The sequence below is a fragment of the Vulpes vulpes genome, chromosome 6 (genome assembly GCF_048418805.1).
Source record: "Vulpes vulpes isolate BD-2025 chromosome 6, VulVul3, whole genome shotgun sequence".
Taxonomy (NCBI): Eukaryota; Metazoa; Chordata; class Mammalia; order Carnivora; family Canidae; genus Vulpes; species Vulpes vulpes.
This window is the reverse complement of record NC_132785.1, coordinates 107,527,331-107,546,261: the sequence shown is the minus strand read 5'-3', so window position 1 is coordinate 107,546,261 and position 18,931 is coordinate 107,527,331. Positions and strand designations below refer to the sequence as shown.

General features: G+C 53.1%; 1 protein-coding gene across 4 annotated transcripts in view; it reads left to right on the top strand.

Annotated features, from left to right (window-relative positions):
* Window positions 1–18,931, top strand: part of MIDEAS (mitotic deacetylase associated SANT domain protein) — a 66,349-nt gene that overhangs the window by 20,589 nt on the left and 26,829 nt on the right. For 2 of the 4 annotated variants that reach the window (XM_072761980.1, XM_026008561.2), the window contains exon 1: window positions 6,814–7,344. The exons of the other annotated variants lie outside the window; for them this stretch is intronic. The gene's annotated coding sequence lies outside the window, so the exon portion shown is untranslated. Of the gene's footprint in view, window positions 1–6,813; window positions 7,345–18,931 lie in introns of those variants that run through there. 4 annotated transcript variants of the gene reach the window in all.

Sequence of the window (18,931 nt, the reverse complement as noted above, 5' to 3'; positions counted from 1 at the left end):
CAGGGTGCTGAATGGGCTTATATCTCATCAAGCATTTAGTTAGACCTTCAATGAATGTGTTGATAAGTCCTGCATGGGATCATCCAGAAGACTAGAGGAAGAACTGGGCTTAAATCTTTGCTCTCCTGACTCCCAGTAAAGAGGTTCGCCTGCTTCTGTGGGAGTTTCTGGAAGCGTCTGGAACAGGGGTCCTTCTGATCTCTGGGAAATTGCAAGTCACTTTATGAAAGCTTGATTGCCTAACAGCTACTGAGCTCAGGCAATGGAGTCTCTCAGCTCTGTGGACTTTGCCTTGCAGGGCCAAGAAGCCAGGATATTGATCCTTAGTAGTGGTTGTGGTGGTAGGAGTAATAGTAGTAGTAGTAGTGGTAATAGTAGTAGCAATAGTAGTACTGAACTTAAGAAGCCAGTAATTATAAGATGCACCATTTTATGTACAACTAAGAAAGGAAATGCTGCTGATTAAACCATGACATGCTATATTGATTGTAAGATCCATCTTGATTTCGGAGATGTTAAATGTGCATTTGTTTTTTTTTTTTTTAATTTAATTTTATTTATTTATGATAGGCACACAGTGAGAGAGAGAGAGAGGCAGAGACATAGGCAGAGGGAGAAGCAGGCTCCATGCACCGGGAGCCCGACGTGGAATTCGATCCCGAGTCTCCAGGATCGCGCCCTGGGCCAAAGGCAGGCGCCAAACCGCTGCGCCACCCAGGGATTCCTAAATGTGCATTTGAAATGGAAGGAATAGTGACGCCTGGGTGGCTCAGCTGTTTAGTACCTGCCTTCAGCCCAGGGCATGATCCTGGAGACCTGGATCTCCAGGTCCTGGAGATCAAGTCCCATGTACCTGAATCAAGTCCTGCATCAGGCTCCCTGTACAGAGCCTGCTTCTCCCTCTGCCTGTGTCTCTGCCTTTCTCTCTGTGTGTGTCTCTCATGAATAAATAAATAAAATCTTTTAAAAAATGAAATGGAAGAGATAGTAATGAAAGTAGTGATAATAATAATGTTACATTTTATTGTTTACCTCAAATTTTCACATATATGGTTTTATTTGTGCATTTACCAACAAGCATTACTGAGCACCCACCATGTATAGGCACCAGGTGCTCTGATCCTAATAGGGAGCTAGCTCAATAAGCAGAACAATGTATCAGGATGGAGGAAAGATGAACAAGGGGATGCCTCTGGAGTTCCTTAGGAGCAGAGACAGAGGCAGTTAGGGGTGCTTGGGATTGATTTAGGAAGTGCTCTCAGGAGGAAGGGATGAAGGAAGCAGGCTAGGGCTGGGGAGGAAGCTATGCAAAAGAAGGGTGTGCTGCAGCTGGAGCTAGCTAGCCTCAGCCAGACTCCCACTAGGGTCCGAGAAGTATGAATTGCACCATTACAGAGTTGGTCCCACCTTTAGATGAGGGGGCTGAACTTTTGGAATCATCCCCTACCCCACCCCCTAATCAATCATTGGCCTGCAATGCTCTCTGCCAGCAAAAGCTCCTTTTGAAAAGGGGGCAGCTAGGAGCCGCTAGCAGCCAACACAGTAGCTGGGGGATGGTGCACGAGTCTGGTAAAGAAGATCCAAGAGGGCTCCAGCAGTATATACTCCAGTGGCCTTTCTCTGCTTGGAATGGTCAAGGGAGGCTTCCCAGAAGAGTTGCCATTGAGCTCAAGTCTGATGGGAGACTAGGGGTGTGGATGAAGGTGGGGGGAGGAGGAGCATGTGTAAGCAAGTAGGCATCATCTTGAGGAACTTCAGGTTGTTTGGCTGTGTGGCCCTGGGGCCAGGAAGTAGGACAGAGCCGGATCATACCTGAAGTGTACACACCTAACAGTTTGGCTAACAGGCTCAGCTTTTTGCACTAGAATGCTGGGAACTATCAGAAAGGGATGTGATCACTCTGATGGCAGTGAGGATGGTAAATGTACAAGACTAGAAGCAAGGGGATCAATCAGGAGATGAGAAAAAATGATAGCCAACACTTATGAAAGACTTCATGTGTGACAGGTACTGTTAAGCTCTTGTCTCCATTTTGCAGACAAGAAAACCCAGTGGTTAAGTAACTTGCTCAAGGTCATCAAGCTAGTATGAGCCAAGATTTGGATTTAGCTCTCAGCTCATAACCTGTACACTCTCATGAACACGAATTTGGGATGCTAGTCCATGACATATCAGCATTTGTTTTCATTTTAAAATAATGTTCTAAAGCATGTCCCATTGCACACACTGGATCTTGTGGGTCTTGTTCCTCCTGGCCCACTGCCACGGGGTAGGGAAGCTGAGCTCCAGAGAACAGCCAGCGATGGAGTCTGTCTGGGGCTGGTTCTGCAGGGGGCATGGAACCATGCTGAAAGGACGCCTTTGGGAAGCTAGCAGCCTGGGCTCTGTGAAGAAAGGGTGCTTCTGTCCCCGTGGCCCTGCTGGCTCGCCCTCCTCCTGGCAGCCACACCTGTTTTGTCCTCCCTACACCCAGCCAGACGTCGCTCCCAGAGTGACAGCAGCAACTGGGGATATCTGCAGAAGCTCCCTCTTGGGCCTGACAAAGGCACTAAGAACCCACCCCAGGCCTGTGAGAGAGAGGTGATAGGGGCTAGGGTAGGGGGGGGGGGCGGGAAGGATGCAGACAGCTGTAGGCTGGTGTGGCAGGCCCCAGAACAGGTGAACTAAATATGAATGGAGGAGGAGGGTCTCCTGGGTTTTCAAGGGTAAAGGAGAAGACAGTGCAGGGACTTATTGGCACAGGGTGACTTACCTTAATAGCTGGGGTGGTTTTGAGCTCCCTGCCTCCTCAGAAAGGACATGACAGGGCACCTGGGGGGCTCAGTGGTTGAGTGTCTGCCTTTGGCTCAGGGCGTGATCCCAGTGTCCTGGGATCGAGTCCTGCATTGGGCTCCTCGCAGGGAGCCTGCTTCTCCCTCTGCCTGTGTCTCTGCCTCTCTCGTGTGTCTGTCATGAATAGATAAATACAATCTTTGAAAAGAAAAAAAAAAAGGACATGACAAAAAGGATATGACAAAAAGTGTGAGGAGGGACACCTGGGTGGCTCAGTTGGTTGAGTGCCTGCCTTCAGCTCAGGTCATGATCCCTGGGTCCTGGGATCAAGTCCCACCTTAGGCTCCTTGCTCAGCAGGGAGCCTGCTTCTCCCTCTGCCTGCCATTCTCCCTGCTTGTGCGCTTTCTCTCTCTCTCTCTCTCTCTCTCTCTCTGACAAATTTAAAAAAAGAAAGAAAAGTGGTGGGAAGGCATGGCCACCAAAAGAGTGTCCCTACTCAGGCTGGTGGGTGGCACTGTGGAAGTAGTTCAGTGGAAAGGACACAACGAGAGACTAGGAGAGGAGCCTTGGAGGGACACCCAGATGGAGCTCTGTGTCAGGGTTGGAAGAGTTTGGGCGAGCCCAGCACAAGGGTCACCCTGAGATGGATGGAGAAGGACCTGGGGGTCTTCGGGGTGGGGGGGAACTTGCCTGGACTAGGTTCTTGAAAGGAAGAGGCTAGTTTTAGTAGAAGCGGATATAGGCTAAAACAGTAAAAATAAGAACAGTTGTAACCTCTTAAGTGCATATAGTACAATACGGCCATAAAGCAGTTTTTTGCAGTCTATCCTGGTTCGCTGTTTTTTCCACAGCCTCTCTTTCTTCCGTTGAAACTAGAGGTCATGAGGCCTTAGTGGCAAGGGAAAAGATACCAGGGATGCAAGAAACCCAGCACTGTCCATTTGTGAGCTCCCCAACTGTGTCTGTTCCTCTCAATTCCTCATCTTCCAACAAAGGTTGCTTCTTCACTTAAACACACCCTGTGTGCTGGCCTCCCGTGGAAAGATCCTGACAGAGAAGGGACAATGGAAAAAGACAGGAATGCAGGCATGGGGCTTGGGCTTGGGAAGAAGAAAACCCCTGTTTAAATAGTGACTAAGGCAGCAGAGAATTAATGGAGGTGGGTGGCTGGGTAAGGAGGACCCGGTTGCTTGGAAGCTTTTTTCCCTCCCCTCTTAAGAACACCTTTAATTGGAATCTAATTCACATGCCACAAAATTCGCCATGGGAAGCTTTTTAATGGTCTTAGGTTGTCATAGAGGTGGACATTGCTGATGGCAGTGACAGGTCACTCTGAGCCAAGTCCAGAGAGCTGATGGAGTCCCAGGAAGCCTCTCTAAGGCCCGTTTTTTGCCCTCATTGGGACCCAGAGTTTGGAAGCCTGTCAAAGGTGCTTTGCTTCCTGGAGTGTTTCTCAGCAGAACCAGAGCTCTGTGCTCTTTTCTTCCCTGCAGTTTGTAAAGGTCGATGGTGGAGAAAAGCCTGCTCTATGGCAAAGGTCCCTGGAACACCTACTACCTTTCTTTCTTTCCTTCTTTTCTTTCTCTTTCTTCTTCTCCAAAGGGTACCCTTCTTGGCTGCCCCAGAGACTAGAGCTTCTAAAACCAAAACTTTCACTTCACATGTCAGTGATTCTGCACTGTCATATCTGCAGCAAAACTGACCTCCCGGGCTTTCTCGGAATAGCTGCAGCTGTTTGCGCACATCCCTGCCTGCCTATGGGAGGCAGACTTCTCCTACCAGGGGGGCCCTTCGACACAGTCTTGAGCCCTCCTCCCCTGCACGAACACACATGTGCCCCTTTCCCTCCTCTCTTCTTTCTGAAATGGCCTGAGTTTGCAAGTTTAATTGGGGTGAAGGGACATGATGTTCTGTTCCAAGATGAGCAGGACTCCTCTAGTGTCTTCTGTTTCTCATGCACCCCACCACCTTCCCCTACTTCTGCTGCTGCTTCCTGGGCCAGGCTCAGCAGCCCGTGTGGCAGTGTGGGACAGGGAGGAAGTCCTGGCCGGGCTGAGGCTGAGTGAGGAGTGCCCTTTGGAGTGGCTCCCACTTGTTCCCTGGAGGTTGGGCCCTGGCTCCATGGTGGCAGGCTCTTCTAGGAATGTGATCCCCAGCTGGGTTTTCTGGTTGGTTGGGAACATCCTTGGGCTGGTCTGCACTGGCTCTCAGGGGCCTGCAGGTTGTGTGCTTTCTCTCTCTCTCTCTGACAAATTTCAGGTTGGCTTGTGGCCAGATTTGGGGGTTAGGCCCTAGCAGAAGGCCAGGATGACCAGCGGCCTCCAGAGGAAACCAGGCAGCAGTGGGCACTAGACACCAAGTGGCTTTGCTTCTGCTTCCCTCACTTGGATGAGATGTCAGTGGGAATGAAGAAATCAGACAAGCAGGAGAAAAAAAGCCAAAAATCCTTTACACTGAACCTCTGCCAGGAGTCCTGAGAGTCTAGGCTCTACTTGGGGGCTGGGCCTGCATGCCTGAGCGCCTCAGTCCCTCAGTGGCTCACTGTCTTCCTCTGGGGGAGATGGGAAGAGGAACAGAGAGGTGACAAACGATGGCTTACCCCATGATCTTGCACAAGTCACTTAACCTATCTGAACCTCAGTGTGCTCATCCATAAAATGAGAGGGATAAAACTCACACACATAGGGGTTGTTAAGTAGGCTGTGTGTGGGGACGTGCTTTGAGAATTGTCAGGAACAATACTGTCATAGCAGATGCTAAATCCTAGAGCCTGGGCTTTTCTTTGTTGGAGGTGGTTTCCCTGGCTCCTCCATTCACTTTTTACAACCACAGAATCGTGGATTTTAAACTGGAAGGGATTTTAAGAGGTCATCCGGTCCAGTCCCGTCCAGTCCCATGGCATAATTATCTTTATTTTGAAGATAAGACTGTTTTAAGTTGTCATTATTTTGACATATCTATTCTACTGTGGTACAAACAAGCCGTCTTCCTCCTGGGTGAAGTGTGAGCGCCAGGTGCACAAAGGTGCTCCAGCCAGCAAAGGGCTGGAATAGGACCAGACAGTGGTGCTCCTTTGGAGCAAGGGTGGGTCTCTGTCATCAGCTCCGCAGGGGCAAAGGCCCTTACCCTGCAGGCTCAGAGGGTCTGTGAGAAACCAATTCCACTGCCTCTCCCCTTCTCCCTGAGAAAGCAAAAAAATGCACTTGCTTCTCAGGACTGGCCACAGGGACACAGTGTATTTTTCAGTGTTTTTTTCCTTCAAAGGCAAACCTGCTTCTGGCCCATCTTTTTGGGAAAAACAAAAACCAAAAACAAATGGAAAGAACCTCCCCTGGACTTTCTCCTGGCCCTGGGAGCTTCCTTGAGTGCAGGAGCCACCAAGAGCTGCCTGAGCAGCCAAAATCTTCCCACCAGCCAGGCAAGGAAGCATGGGGTGGGGGTGGGGGTTAGTAGGGAAGGTAGGGGAAACGTGGGCATGCAGTGAAAAGCTGCCCTAACTCTGCCCTGCGTTGCTAGAATTAAACCCAGGAGCTTTTCATCACCTAAGTAACTGGGCCTTTTATAAGGGCTGGGACGTTTCTCAACAACCTTTTACACCACTAGGATGCTGGTGAGCCAAAAGTGAAACTTGGGGAAACTTAATAAGGTGCCTTAGAGAGGACTGTGCATGATTTACCGTATCCAAAACCAAGAGTTTTCTTGTGGAAGAAAGCGACTTGTGTCCTCCCCAGCATCACATACACACTTTCCTGGCAGGCCCGATGGGTTTCCAAGCATTTCGTCACCGTCTCCTTATGACCTTGGTGTGAAAGGAACGAGCCGCGTGGCCTGTTGGTTCCAGCAAAGCCATCGGGGGGTGCCGGCCTGGGCTGAGGGAGGAGGGCGACCCACTCGGCAGTGGAGGTGAGGTCTGCTGGAAATCCCCAGCCCGAACAGCCGCCTGAGGTTTAAAGACGCCTTCTCCGGCCTTATTTGGTCGCAGGAAGTGGGCGGCGCCAGGCCTGCTGGCTGCGAGGCCGACCCGAGACAGTTGTGCTGATGAAGTGGTGGAGCTGGTTCCTGCTCGCCGCCGTGCCGCGCGCGCCGGCCGGCCGCTGGGCGCTCCGCGCTCCCAGCCGGGAGTTGTGCAATCCTTTGTAGCACGCCAGAGTCCTCCTCCTTCGCTGTTGCCTCTCGCCCTCTCTCTCTCTTTTTTTTTTTTTCAAGCTGTGAGCTCAACCGATGAGTCAGAGCAGTGCAATCCTGACACTGCATCGCAGGACTGGGGGTGACACGGAGGGAGGGAGAGCGATCGCGAGGCAGACACCGCGGGCGCGGGGTGCGCCGAGGCTCCTGCGCCGCAAGCGAGGGGTGACAGCCCGTGCGTCCCGCCCGGGCCCTGCCAGCAAACTTCCCAGCCCCGGGAGGCGCGGGCTGGCGGAAGCCCTGCGAGCGCCGCGGGGAGGCGGAGGCGCCTGTTTGTTTTTAAAATCCGGGAGTGCGTGCAGGCGGCCGGAGCCTGGGAGAGGACCGAAGGCGGCGGCCCGCGGCGGAAGGGGGACGGCGGATGCTGGAGCTCGGGCAGGAGACGGGTAAGCGGGGTGCCCGGCCGGCGGGCGAGGCCTGCACGCGGCGGCGGCGGCGGCGGCCCAGGGACCCCGGGCTGCGCGGCGGCGGCGGCGGCGGCGGCGGCGGGGCGCGCGGGCTGTAGCCCTGCAGGCGCGGCCGGGGGCGGGGGCGCGCGGCCGCGGGGGGCGCGGCGCGGCAACTTCTGCGGCCTGGGCGGCCGGGGCGGGCTGTGCGTGTGTACGTGCGTCCGCCCTCCGCAGCCCGCGCCCCGCGGCCCGCACCCCAGCCCGCAGCTGCGTGCGCCGCGCCAGCCCGCCGTGTTTGTGCAGCTACGCAGCTCGCGCGCGGCCCCCGCCCACCCGGGCGCGGCCCCGGCAGGAAAACCCGTCCGAGCCGCCCGGGCCCCGCCGCGCGGGCGGCGATGGCGACGGCCCGGGAACGCGGCTGCTCCTCGGCTGGAGAGAAACGTGGTGTCCGCGGGGACCGGCGTGCGTGACCGAGCCCGGGCCCCGGAGGCGTCGGGAGGGGCTCGAGCGAGCCGCGGGAACTTGGCGCCGAAGCCCTTCCCTTGGCCCTGCCAGTGTGCACGACAAAGTGGACGTGGAAACTGTGCCCGCGCCGGGGGTTGGGGGACCGACGTGCAGAGGCGGCGGGGAGCTCGGGCAAGTGCAGCAGAGGCCTAAGCCGGAGCACCGGGGGCGGGCGGGCCGGCTCACCCCGCGCACCTCGGCGCTGCTGCGCACCTCAGACCTGTCATCCTCCTCGCCCGCCCCCGCACGCCCTCCCGCTGCGGCCTGCCGAGCTCCGCGCCTCGCCGTGTGCGGTTTGAGGACTGCCCTCCGGAGCCCGGGGCCCGGGTTTTGTGTGGACCCTGCACATGGCCGGCTCGGTGGAGGTAGTCAACCCCCCCTTCCTCCCAGCTCACGCTTACGAGAGCGTGTGCGCCAGGTTGCCCTCCTGGAGGGCCCCCGCCCAAGCCTCTGGATAAGGGCCTGGTGCCGCCCTGCGATTTCCAAGCCTCAGCCCCAAGGAGGGCAGACCTGGAGGAGGTACCTGCCACTCAAAGTGGACGCCACTGGGCATTCCAGCCCAGCCTCCAGAGCGAGCTGCTGGAAAGATGAAAGGGGAAGTTTCTCGCCCCATTTAAAACTTTGTTGGTCACAACTTTTGGTGGCTACTTCCTGCTTCCACCATTCCACATCGGAGCCATGTGCCAGGCTGTGTGGAGCCTGGCTCCGGGGCCGGCGAGATGGGAGGAGGAGAGCTGGCTGGCCGTGGCTGACTATGGAGGCCGCCGTGGCACGTGTGTGCAGGGGATCCCTGTTGGCAGTTGTGGCTAGCGGGGGAGGGGTGGTCTGGCCTGCTCCAGCAGGGGGAGCCTGGCCTGGTGGCGGCCTGGAGGTCTGGCCTCTCCTGGTCCCTGCAGCTTCAGGATTGGGACTGGAGGCCTGGTTGAGGAGAGAAAACCACCTGTCCTGCTCCACAACCTCGAAGGGATGGTGTGGCGCATGATCAGAGAAATGCACCCTTTCCACAGGCAGTTAGGTGGCTTCGGGATAAAGGGGAAAAGGAGAAACCTTCCCAGGTCGAGAATTTATGGGTCCTCTTGTTCCTGCTGCTCTGGACAGTGAATAATAGTGGTGTAAACATTATGATAAACCATCTCGTTGCATGGTCCTGGCCCAGTCTCCATTCTAATTGGATTGGCCTCTGGCTGGTTACTCTGGTCTGAGTAACTCCTAGGGGACAAGGGGGTGAACAACCTAGAGGGTGCGCACCCCTCCCCACCCTTCACCCCCCCCCCCATTCTGGAACCGTCTGCCCACTGCCTGTGTGGCTTTTCCCAGTGCCAGGCAGGACTCTAGAAAAGGGTGCCCTGGAATGCCCATGGGGACGAGAGTTCAGCCTTTAAATGTGGGATTTAAAAATAACTCAATTGTTTAGCCCTATGGGCTGCTGCTTTTAATAAATGGAGAAAAAAGATAAAAGGCAATATGCAGTTATAGATTCAGTTAAGGGCCACCCGTGGCTGCAGAACCCAGGGAAGGACTGCCCTGTGGAGACAGGAGAAGGATGGAGGGGGTGCATCTGGTGCATAGTGTCTTAGAATGGGAACGGGCCAGTCTGCAAATCTGGCCTGCAGCCGGGTCTCCCAGAAGGATACTTTGCTCATGGAGGAGTGGGGATGGCCACAAGTAGCTGGAAGATTTCTACTGATCCTTTTAGGCCTGTTTTAAACGACACTTCTTTTGAGCCGCCACAGCCTTCTGAACACTCATTTCCGCCTTATGTAGTCATTTGTGTACATATCGTAGCGCGGTGCTCAAAACATAAACTCAGATAGAGTCTCTGTATCTCCTTCGCACAGCTGCAATGAGGATTCTGTGTGTGAAACGCTGAAAGGACATTTCAGGATTACCATAAACCTCTGCTCCAGTGTGTGTTCTGTATTGTTCTCACAATGCCTGGCTTTAGTAGGTGTTAAGTATATGTATCTTTCATTCATTTGTATATGTTAATTGAACAAATGAATGAAAGATCTCCATCCAGAAAACGTGTGCTTGTATGTCATGGGCTCACTGAGTCCCGCTGCTGGGACTCATACTGTACCATCGATTTTTGAAAGGGTCAGTCCGTGAGTGATTCTGGTGCCGGCGAACCCAGTGTCTTGGCCCTGCACTATAGCTGGTCTTCTGAGAGCTGGAGAGTGTGTCTGGTCATTCTGGCCCCAGAAGGACCTTGGGATGAAAGAGTGTGAAACCTCCTGCCTGGGAATCTGCTACCTGGGCATTTCCTTTGGCCAGGAGGCCAAACTGGCATCTTTTCTGTGAGTGTGTGTGAGTGTGTGTGTGTGTGTGTGTGTGTATGCATGCACGTATCAGTATAGAAGCAGTCTGGGGGGCTCCATTCCTCCCTGACTCACCACAGGCTGCAGGAAATGCAGCCCATGATTGCAGTCCGATGGAGGAGTTGCGCCTACACAGTGGAGCACTGACTCTGTGGGGCTGAACTAAATAAACTGCACGCAGGGCTGGAGCTAGGTGGAGTGTGCTGAAATCCCCAGGTCTTACTTACTTAAGGGATCTGCATTTGCATTTGGAGCAACATTCAGGATACCCTGAGACTGTGAGCTCATTTTATGAATCAGAAGCATTACAGCATAACTTCGGTGTTGGAAACTGCTCTTTGGAATCCAGATTGCCCTCCCTCCACCCCAGCACACTCACACTTACAGGGTCTCTCAGCCACACACTTGGGAATGATAACAGTTAGTAGGGCATCAGTTCAGATTCCATAGCCACCAAGTAAAATTTGTCCACACCCACTTCCACCCCCACGTTCAGATCTCCATTCCTGGATGGTGTGGTGGACAGTGACCCAGGCAGTGACTATGAAGGAAGCCCAGTAGGTGCCCAGGAACCAGGACCAGGCAGACTTGGGTTCCTACTCCACTTCTCTACTTCCTGTGTGGCTTTGGGCATTGCTTAACTTCCTGAGCCTCAGTTTCCTCACCTGTTAAATGAGGATGATGATAGTACTTCATAGAGTTGCAGTGCAGGTTAAACATGATCATGCATGCAGGATGACTGGCACATAGTAGGTACCCAGCAGCTGGTGGCTGTCATTTCAGCTGTTTGCCTTTTGCTCCTCCCAGGAAAGAGGAAATGGAGTGTGTCCTGCTGGTGGTAGGAGGGGGCTCCTCCAGGGCACCGGGGGCTTGTGTAAATCAAGATTATTTTTATAACTCCCTAGGCCCCGGGTACAGCAGGGTGATCCTCGCCCACCCAGACAGCCCAGATCTTGGTGGCTGTGTGTTTTTGCAAGGGATTCTGTCCCTGCAGCCCCGAGTTAAGGGCTCAACTTCCCAGAGATCAGATTGTGCTCTCTGGAACCTACCCGCCCAGGCCTCAGGCTGAACTGCTCACGTGGGTGGGCGGAAGACTGCTTTCTCAGCTGAGGAAAAAGTCCCCTTGTCTTTGCTTCACCTGCAGCCTTCCAGTGTGACCTCACTGGAGGTTTGGGTGGAGCTCAGGGTGGGAGTTGTCTCTGAAGAGTACTTTGGCTCTTTCACCAATTGAAATAGCAGGGGTGGAGTGGGGTAGGGGGGTGGGGGAGACACCAAGATATTATATAAGAGGAAAGTTGCCACATGTCAAAAAAAGAGCTGGGTTTTGCTGGAGTGGGGGGGGGAATCTCCCTGAGGGACATGATTATCAGCTGTGGTTTGGGAGGTGGGGGGGAGGGGGCTGACTGGGGACGAGAGGGGCCAGGGTCCCGAGGCTTCCCTGGCAGCCCTTCTTGCTCTTGCTCTTCCTGGATCATAGCCCGGTGCTGTGGCCAGCTGGGGAAGGTGCTCCGTCTTCCCTCTGCCTTTCTCTCCAGCCGCAGGGAGCTTGTGGGTTATTTTTTCCAGGCAGTGCTTCTTCCTCCAGGAGTCTCAGGAAGGGGGGCAGGGGAGCAGCCAGGGCAAGATCTGACCAGGCCAGAGCTGGGACAGGGGGAAGTTTACCAGGCTTGCAGTCAGAAGGGGGTTCCCTGTGAGGCCGCCCAACTTCTCTGGGGAAATGGGGTCCAGAGAGGAAGAAAAACAGGGATTTCGATTCCCAGCTTTTTCCCTGCAGTTGGACAGACAGAGGCCCATCAGCGTGCTGTTGCCAGAATTTGTCAGTTCTTGAGGGGGAGGGCCCCAGAGCTCAGAAAGGAGCTCAGGAAAGCTTAAGTGATAACTGACAACTCTTGGGAGTGCATGTAGGCTGGCTTTTTCTCCCCCTTTCTTCTCTTCTCACTCCTCCTCCCCTTCCTCCTTTTCCATGTCCTTCCAGTCCCCCTCCCACCCTCCCAGCCGCTGCCAGCTTCTGGGGCATGTACCTGACTGCTGCTCGGATTCTCCTCTCCCTCTGACGTTGCGTTGTCTGACCTCCTCAGCTGGGTCTGTCTGGGTCACAGCCCTGGGCTCCCCAGCTCCCCGGTGTCATCCCAGAGCTGGAAGACACTTTGGGCCATCTAATTCCACTCCTTCATTTTCAAATGGGGAAGTGCAGAGACAGTGAGTTCTTTGAGGTTCCCCTACGTGTCCACTTTCCCCTGAGGCTGGCGGCGGGTGGAAAGAGGAGCTGCTCCAGTGTCCTGCCCCTGGTCCCTGTCCCTCCCAATTTGGAAGGTGGGAGGGCTGCTTCAGTGCAGGAAGAGCCCGGAGGAGTCGTCTCTGGCTCCTGGGTGTGGCTCAGTCCCCAGCTGGCTCCATGGTTATTTATTTGTCTGTGCATGTGTGCGTGCGTGCGTGCGTGCGTGATTGCCTGCCTGCCTGCGTGTGTGTGAGTGTGTGTGAGTTTTGTGGTTGGGAGGCTGGATCTGAGTGAAAGCAGAAGTGCCCATGCTATGTCAACTATGTGACAGGCAGATGGGACCTTATAGGGACAGTTAGGAGAGGAAGAATGGGGGCAGAGGCCTCCTCTGCACAATGGCTGCTGTGCTCTTTCTCTCCCTGCTTCAGTGCTTGCATACTTGAGCATAAACAGCTCTTCCATGTGGCTAGCAGCTGCCTTTCCTTGCTGGCTTTGGGCAGAAGAGATGCCAAAAATAACCAGGCAGGCACTTCCACTTGTGGGACATTCACTGTGGTTGCCTTGGGGCTGGCTTATTCTCTGTGTGCAGGCCTGGGTGCCTTTGGCATCTCTGCTCATACTTCCTCTGGGCACCCCTCTCCCCAGCTTCCCTCAGGTGATAGTATTTTCCCTCTTATTGCCCTTATTCGAGCGAGCCCAGCAGGGTGGAGGCTCCATTATGGGTCTCGAAGCTCTGCCAGGTATTATCTGGGGACTCTTGTCTCACCATGCTCCTGCAGGCCCTGCTGGCACAGCAGAGCCCCAGGGAGGCCTGTGCTGGGTGTGCTCCTCCTGGATCCCTAGGCCAGATGCCCTGCGTGCCTGCAGAGCCTGACGCTATTGCTGGGACCACTCATCTCCTTGTCCTGCTCTCACGAGCCGGGCCCTGTGCTCCGCCAGCTGTGGAACTGAGAGAATCAGGCTGTTTGGATCCTCCCAAGGTGTTGAAGACTGATAACGATGCTACTCCTGCCCAGCAGAGAGGAAAGGAAAGCACGTTTATTGAGCCTTTACTTTGTGCCAGGCACCCCACGTATATATTAACCTCATCTAATTCCACGGTAACCATGAGGCAAAGATACTACGCCTCTTTACTGATAGAGAAACTGAGACCCACAGAGAGGCTGGCGATTGGAGAAGCCGGGATACATTTTGTCAGACCCTAAAGCCCTGGCTCTTTTTACCGTGCAGCGCACACTTCCCTGGGCTATTTTCATGTGCACAGGGAACAATGCTTTGACCCTTGGAATGAAGTGCTGATGGTAGGAATTCAGGCACCTTTAGACCCACTGATTAGGGGAGATATTTTGGGCTGGGAAGGGCGGGGAAGACCCCTCTGAGGCCTCCCTCTCCAAACACTTCACAGGGCAGCCAGAAGCCCAGCCTGAGCCACAAGGACCTCCTGTGAAGGGCAACAGGCACCTGAGGGTCAGCTAGGCGTGTGCTGTGGAGGGGAGGGACTGATGGGGGGAAGGGGGCGTTCCAGAGGGGTCATTCGTGCATGGGAGGAATGGAAAGGTTTGGCTTAGGCCTCAGGGAGGCAAACCTTTGCTTTCTAAGTGTCTCCTCCTTTCCAAACATCCTAGCCTCTGTAGTCAGTCCTGAGATCATTTCTAGGACCATTGGCCTGGGGGCGGGGGGGGGGGGGGGGTAGGTAGGATCTTGGATCTCCCTTCCTGGCTGCTGAGTCTGACCCTGGGGTGCATCATTCTAGTGGGCTCAGCCCCGCTCTCATAGAACCTGGTTGGTGCGTACTTGGGGCTTGGGCTGGATGCTGTGCTGGTGCCTGGTGCCAAAGGCCTCTGGGTGTATTTCAGGAACAATAAAGAATAAATCAACACAGGAAAAAAGGCCCTGCAGCAGCTGCTCAGAGACTGGAGAAACGCAAGGAATGTGTGAGCATTTGGCAGAGGCCTTGGATCTTGACCCGGGCCTGAGAAAGGGCGTGCCTCCGACTGGATGACTGGGCCAGTGAGGCAGGCGGCACTGTGCCCACCTTGTAGCTTATCCAGGAGGCCTAGGAAGCCATGCTGACACCCCCTCCACTGGCAGCACGCTTTTGGTGTTTTTTGGTCACTAGCAGATATTGGGGAGCCATAATGTCCCCATTCTTGCACCAAACCAGCAGGACACCCTCCTCGCTGCCCATCCCAAGCCACTAGGAAGGTCTTGGTGCCTTCTGGAGCTGACCATACAGGAGACCCTGGGCTGATGCAGACACCCTATGCTAGACACCTGTGTTCTACCTCCCTCCCGAGAAAGACATGAGCCAAACACCAAAGACCTGGCATTGACAGGGATTTCTGGGGGTGAGAACATCCACCTGGGCCCTGACCACACCTCTACCCAAGTAATCAGCTATGTATCCTTGGGTGAGTCACTTCACCTTTTAGGGCTTCAGTTTTATTTGCCATGAAATAGAGATTTGGACCAATGATTTTTGGAGTGGGTGGGCACTGTCTCCCTTAATTCGGATGTCAATGAATAGCCTTTATTTGGGAATTCAGGTCCTTGAGGGGAAGCCTTTCTGAGAGCCCTATGCAGGAGGTGGATGGCTAGGACTGGGGCTGATGCACAGTGCCTGGGGAGAGCAGCATTGGCCCAGTAGGGACCCAGTCATGGAGCTGACTTGACTCAGGCTTTGGGGTACCAGGGGAAGGGACAGGAGCCTGAGCCCCATGGGGATTTAGGGTGGCTGACAAGCAGGGGAGAGTCAAGGCTTTATGTGTAAAGAGCTGTCTGCCAGCTGTGCGTGTGGGGTTGGGGAGTATGGGAGGGGTGTGGCTTCCTCTTGAGGATGTTGGGCCTTCACAGGTGGTCCCCAATGGTGGTGACCAGTAGCATTTTCAAAGCCACTCACTTCCTAGGCCTCTCTCAGCCACCGTACTTGCCCAGCCACGCTTCCAGAACACCATGGTGGTTTTCAGCTGAAGCTGCTCTCAGGGGAGAAGATGTAAGCAGTCCAGAGGCTGCTGCCGTCTATCCCAGCTACCAAGCAGGAGGCTGAGCTTGAAGCTGGGGGAGGAAATTTGCAGAAAGGGCTGTTGATTCCAGTCCCTGCCTTACCTCTATACTCCTGTGGCCTCAGGCAAGTGATTGGGCCCCTTGGATTTTCAGGTTCCTCATTGAAAAAGGAGGAGAGTACTAATACCTACTGTGTTTTGAAGATTAAACAGTGTCATAGGTACAGAGTGCTTCGCCCCATCTTGGCACATTGTGGCACCCTCAAGAAATGTTAGAGATGCTGATGGTGGTGAAGGAGAAAGCCTTATTTTTTTGTGATGTCGGGATTTCACCTTGGCTCCAAGCCCTGCCCAGTGTCTTGCCAAAAGGTGTGGCCTGCCTGAGTGGAGGACAAAGCATTATTACTGGAGTTCTCGACTCTGGGCCCTGCTCTGCTCCTGGCTGGGCTTCTGCAGGTTAATTTCTTCCCTTCTCTGGCTGCTTTGTGGAACAAGGACTTGAACTCAGTGAACATTGACATCCCTTAATATTTGGAATCTGTTCAGCTTCCCCAGCTGGGCCTGGCTTTGCTGGTTGGCTCTGAAGAGAGGCACAAGCCACCTTTCTCTATGTGGTATAGGGGCTCTTATTCCAGTGAGTGAGATCCTGTTGACCCCACTGTACCCTTCTCTCAAAATCCTATGGGCTTTCAGGGGCTTTTACAGATACCCCCAGTGTTGCGAAGAGCTGGTTTCTGACAGGTTGGAGCTGGGATTATTTGTTGGTGGAAGGGTTGTATACTGTGTTCCACTTGGAAGTGCTCCCAGGAAGAGCAGCAGCTGGGAGGGAGCATGAGGAAGAGGAGAGTCCACAGCTGGCTTTGTGGGGTTCTCACATGTAGCGTTTCTCCTGAAGCCCACAAGTGTGGAATTGGGATTTTTCTGGAAGAATGATAGAAAGACCAGGGACTTTGAAGGCAGACAACAGGGACTTGAATCTTGCTTCTGCCACATTAGCTGCAGAGCCTCGGTTTTTATCTAGAATGGAGACAATAAGATGCCTAGATGGGAAGTTCTTAAGCATAGATTAGGGTATGTCAAGTGCCTGGCATAGGGGAAGTGCTCTATAAATGTTTGCTTCCTTCTTTTGGATATTCTGTAGACTGGCAGGGGGAGTGAAAATATTTGCCTGTGACCTTTTTCCTGGGGAGAAACAGGCTGAGAGCCCCACAGGCCTCTCCCTCCCACAGCTGTTTTGATTCTGGGGTCAAGCTTGGGATCAGGTTCAGTGTGTGTGTCCAGAATGGGGGATGGGAGAGGGGCTACCCAGGCATTTGCAAAAATCAGATCTGCAGCTTCTTAGGGCTGTGCAGAAGGGATACAGACTGTGTTCTGAGGGAGTGGCCTTTCTGGGCTGGGAGAACTTGACAAGTCACTTATAACCTTCATTTCCCATAAGTTCCCCAAATTTCCTTCTGTTGTTGATTTTTTTAAATTCCACTTCATTCTGATCATTGAACATGCTTTGTATGGTTTTACTTCTTTTAAATTTATTGAGACTTGTTTTATAGGCTAATTTATGATGTATCCTAGAGAATATTCCGTGTGTTCTTGAGAAGAATGTGTATTCTGCTGTTGTTGGGTGGAATGTTCTGTAGATATCTCTTAGGTCTAGTTGCTTCACAGTGTTCAAGTCTTCTGTTTCTTATTGATCTTCTGGTTAGCTGTTCAGTTCCTTATTTAAAGTGAAGTATGGAAGTCTCTCACTATTATTGTTGGATTGTCTGTTTTCCCCTCCATGTTGACAGTTTTTGCTTCATGTATATTTGGGGACCCTGTTGTTAGGTGCATATATGTTTCTAATTGTAATATCCTATTGAGGGATTGATGCTTCTTCTTTTTTTTTTTTTTTTGGATGGATGCTTTTATCATTATAAGATGCCCTTCTTTGTTTCCAGTAAGAATTTTTGTCTGAAAATCTATTAATGTAATAATGTTAGCACGTCTGGCGTGGTCCAGCTCTCTTTGGTTACTGTTTACATGGTCTATTTTTTTCCATCCATTTACTTTTCAATCTGTTTTCGACCTTGAATCTAAAGTATATGTCTCTTGTAAATAGCATATAGTTGGATCGTGGTGGGGTTGTTGTTGTTGTTGTTATTGTTGTTTTTTTCCATTTTCCCAGCCTCTCCCTTTTAATTGGAGTGTTTATATTGAAAATAATTGTTGATAGGGTAGGGTTTCTGTCTGCCATTTTGCTATTGATTTCTGTCTTATTTCTTTTTTGTTTGTTTCTCTGTTACTCCATTACTGTCTTTTGTGTTAAATAGGTATTTTTAAGTGTATCGTTCCTGACTTATAAAATGAGAACGAGAAGAGTGAGGGTTCAATGAGATGTTGCTGGCAATGCCCTTAGCACCGTGCGTGACCAATAGGCACTCAGTACACATGGCACTCATCTGGGCCTCTGGCACTCTCAGAGCCATGGTCAGCCATGGGGCTGAGCCAAGTCCACCCAGGGCCCCATGGGACTCCTCTCATCTCCTCTCATCTCCTATGCTCCTTTGGGGAGAGATGAACAGCGGGTCCTTGGAAACCACATTATGCCAGTCCCTGACCTTCTTTCCCCTGCTCCAGCACCTGGTGGCACCTGGGCTGCCTATGAAGCATTACAGATTTCCACCCCCTACTCCTCACCAGAGCCATAAGCCCATCTCAAAGGGTAGGTTTGAGAAACACTTCTCAGCATAGCCGGGCAGCATGTATGACAGAGAGAGATCTGGTTCAGAGTTGGCAGGCTTGGATTTGAATCCTGGCTCCTTACTTGTGTCCTCGGGCTGTGACTTGAAACAAGTTACTTTTCAGAGCCAACCTTTTCTCTTTTCTCAGATGGGAATAGTGGTTACACAAGTAAGCAATACTCACACACATGGGGCATTAGTTGGTGCTGGTGGCTAATATTTCATGTTGCAGTTGCTGGTTAAGTGTTTCTTTGTCCTGCCTTGTCCCTCCCTGACCCACCCAGAGCTCCTAAGTTCCTCAAAGGCAGGACCCAGTTTGCTACAGTTCCTGGATACCTGACAACCAAGCCAGAGGCTGCCTGTAGGGGGTAGGCCTTGAAGGGAGGTGGATCCTTAGAGTGGACGCAGGGATTCCAGGTGGAGGGAACAGCTCCAACAAATGCTTGAAGTCAGAGAACTCTCCCCGGGTCACCTGTTCCCTGTGTTTCTAACCCCTGCATGGGCCACCATCCATTATAATCAGTGTGTGTTTCTGTCTCTCCTCCATTAGACTGGGAGTTCTGTGCGGGTAGGGACTGTGCCTTGTCTCCTGTGCCTCGCCAGAGCCTGGAGGGCTGCAGAAGTGTGTGTGTGCATGCGTGTGTGTGTGTGTGTTGTGTGTGTGAGAGAGAGAGAGAGAGAGAGAGAGAGAGAGAGAGATGGGGGGTGGAAGGGGTGGAGAAGGGGAGTTGTTAGGTAGGCAGGGTGAGGCCATATACAGGCAGGGTGAGGCCTTTGTGCTATAGCTCCTCTGTCTTGGTCTGGGGCAGACTCTAGCCCCGG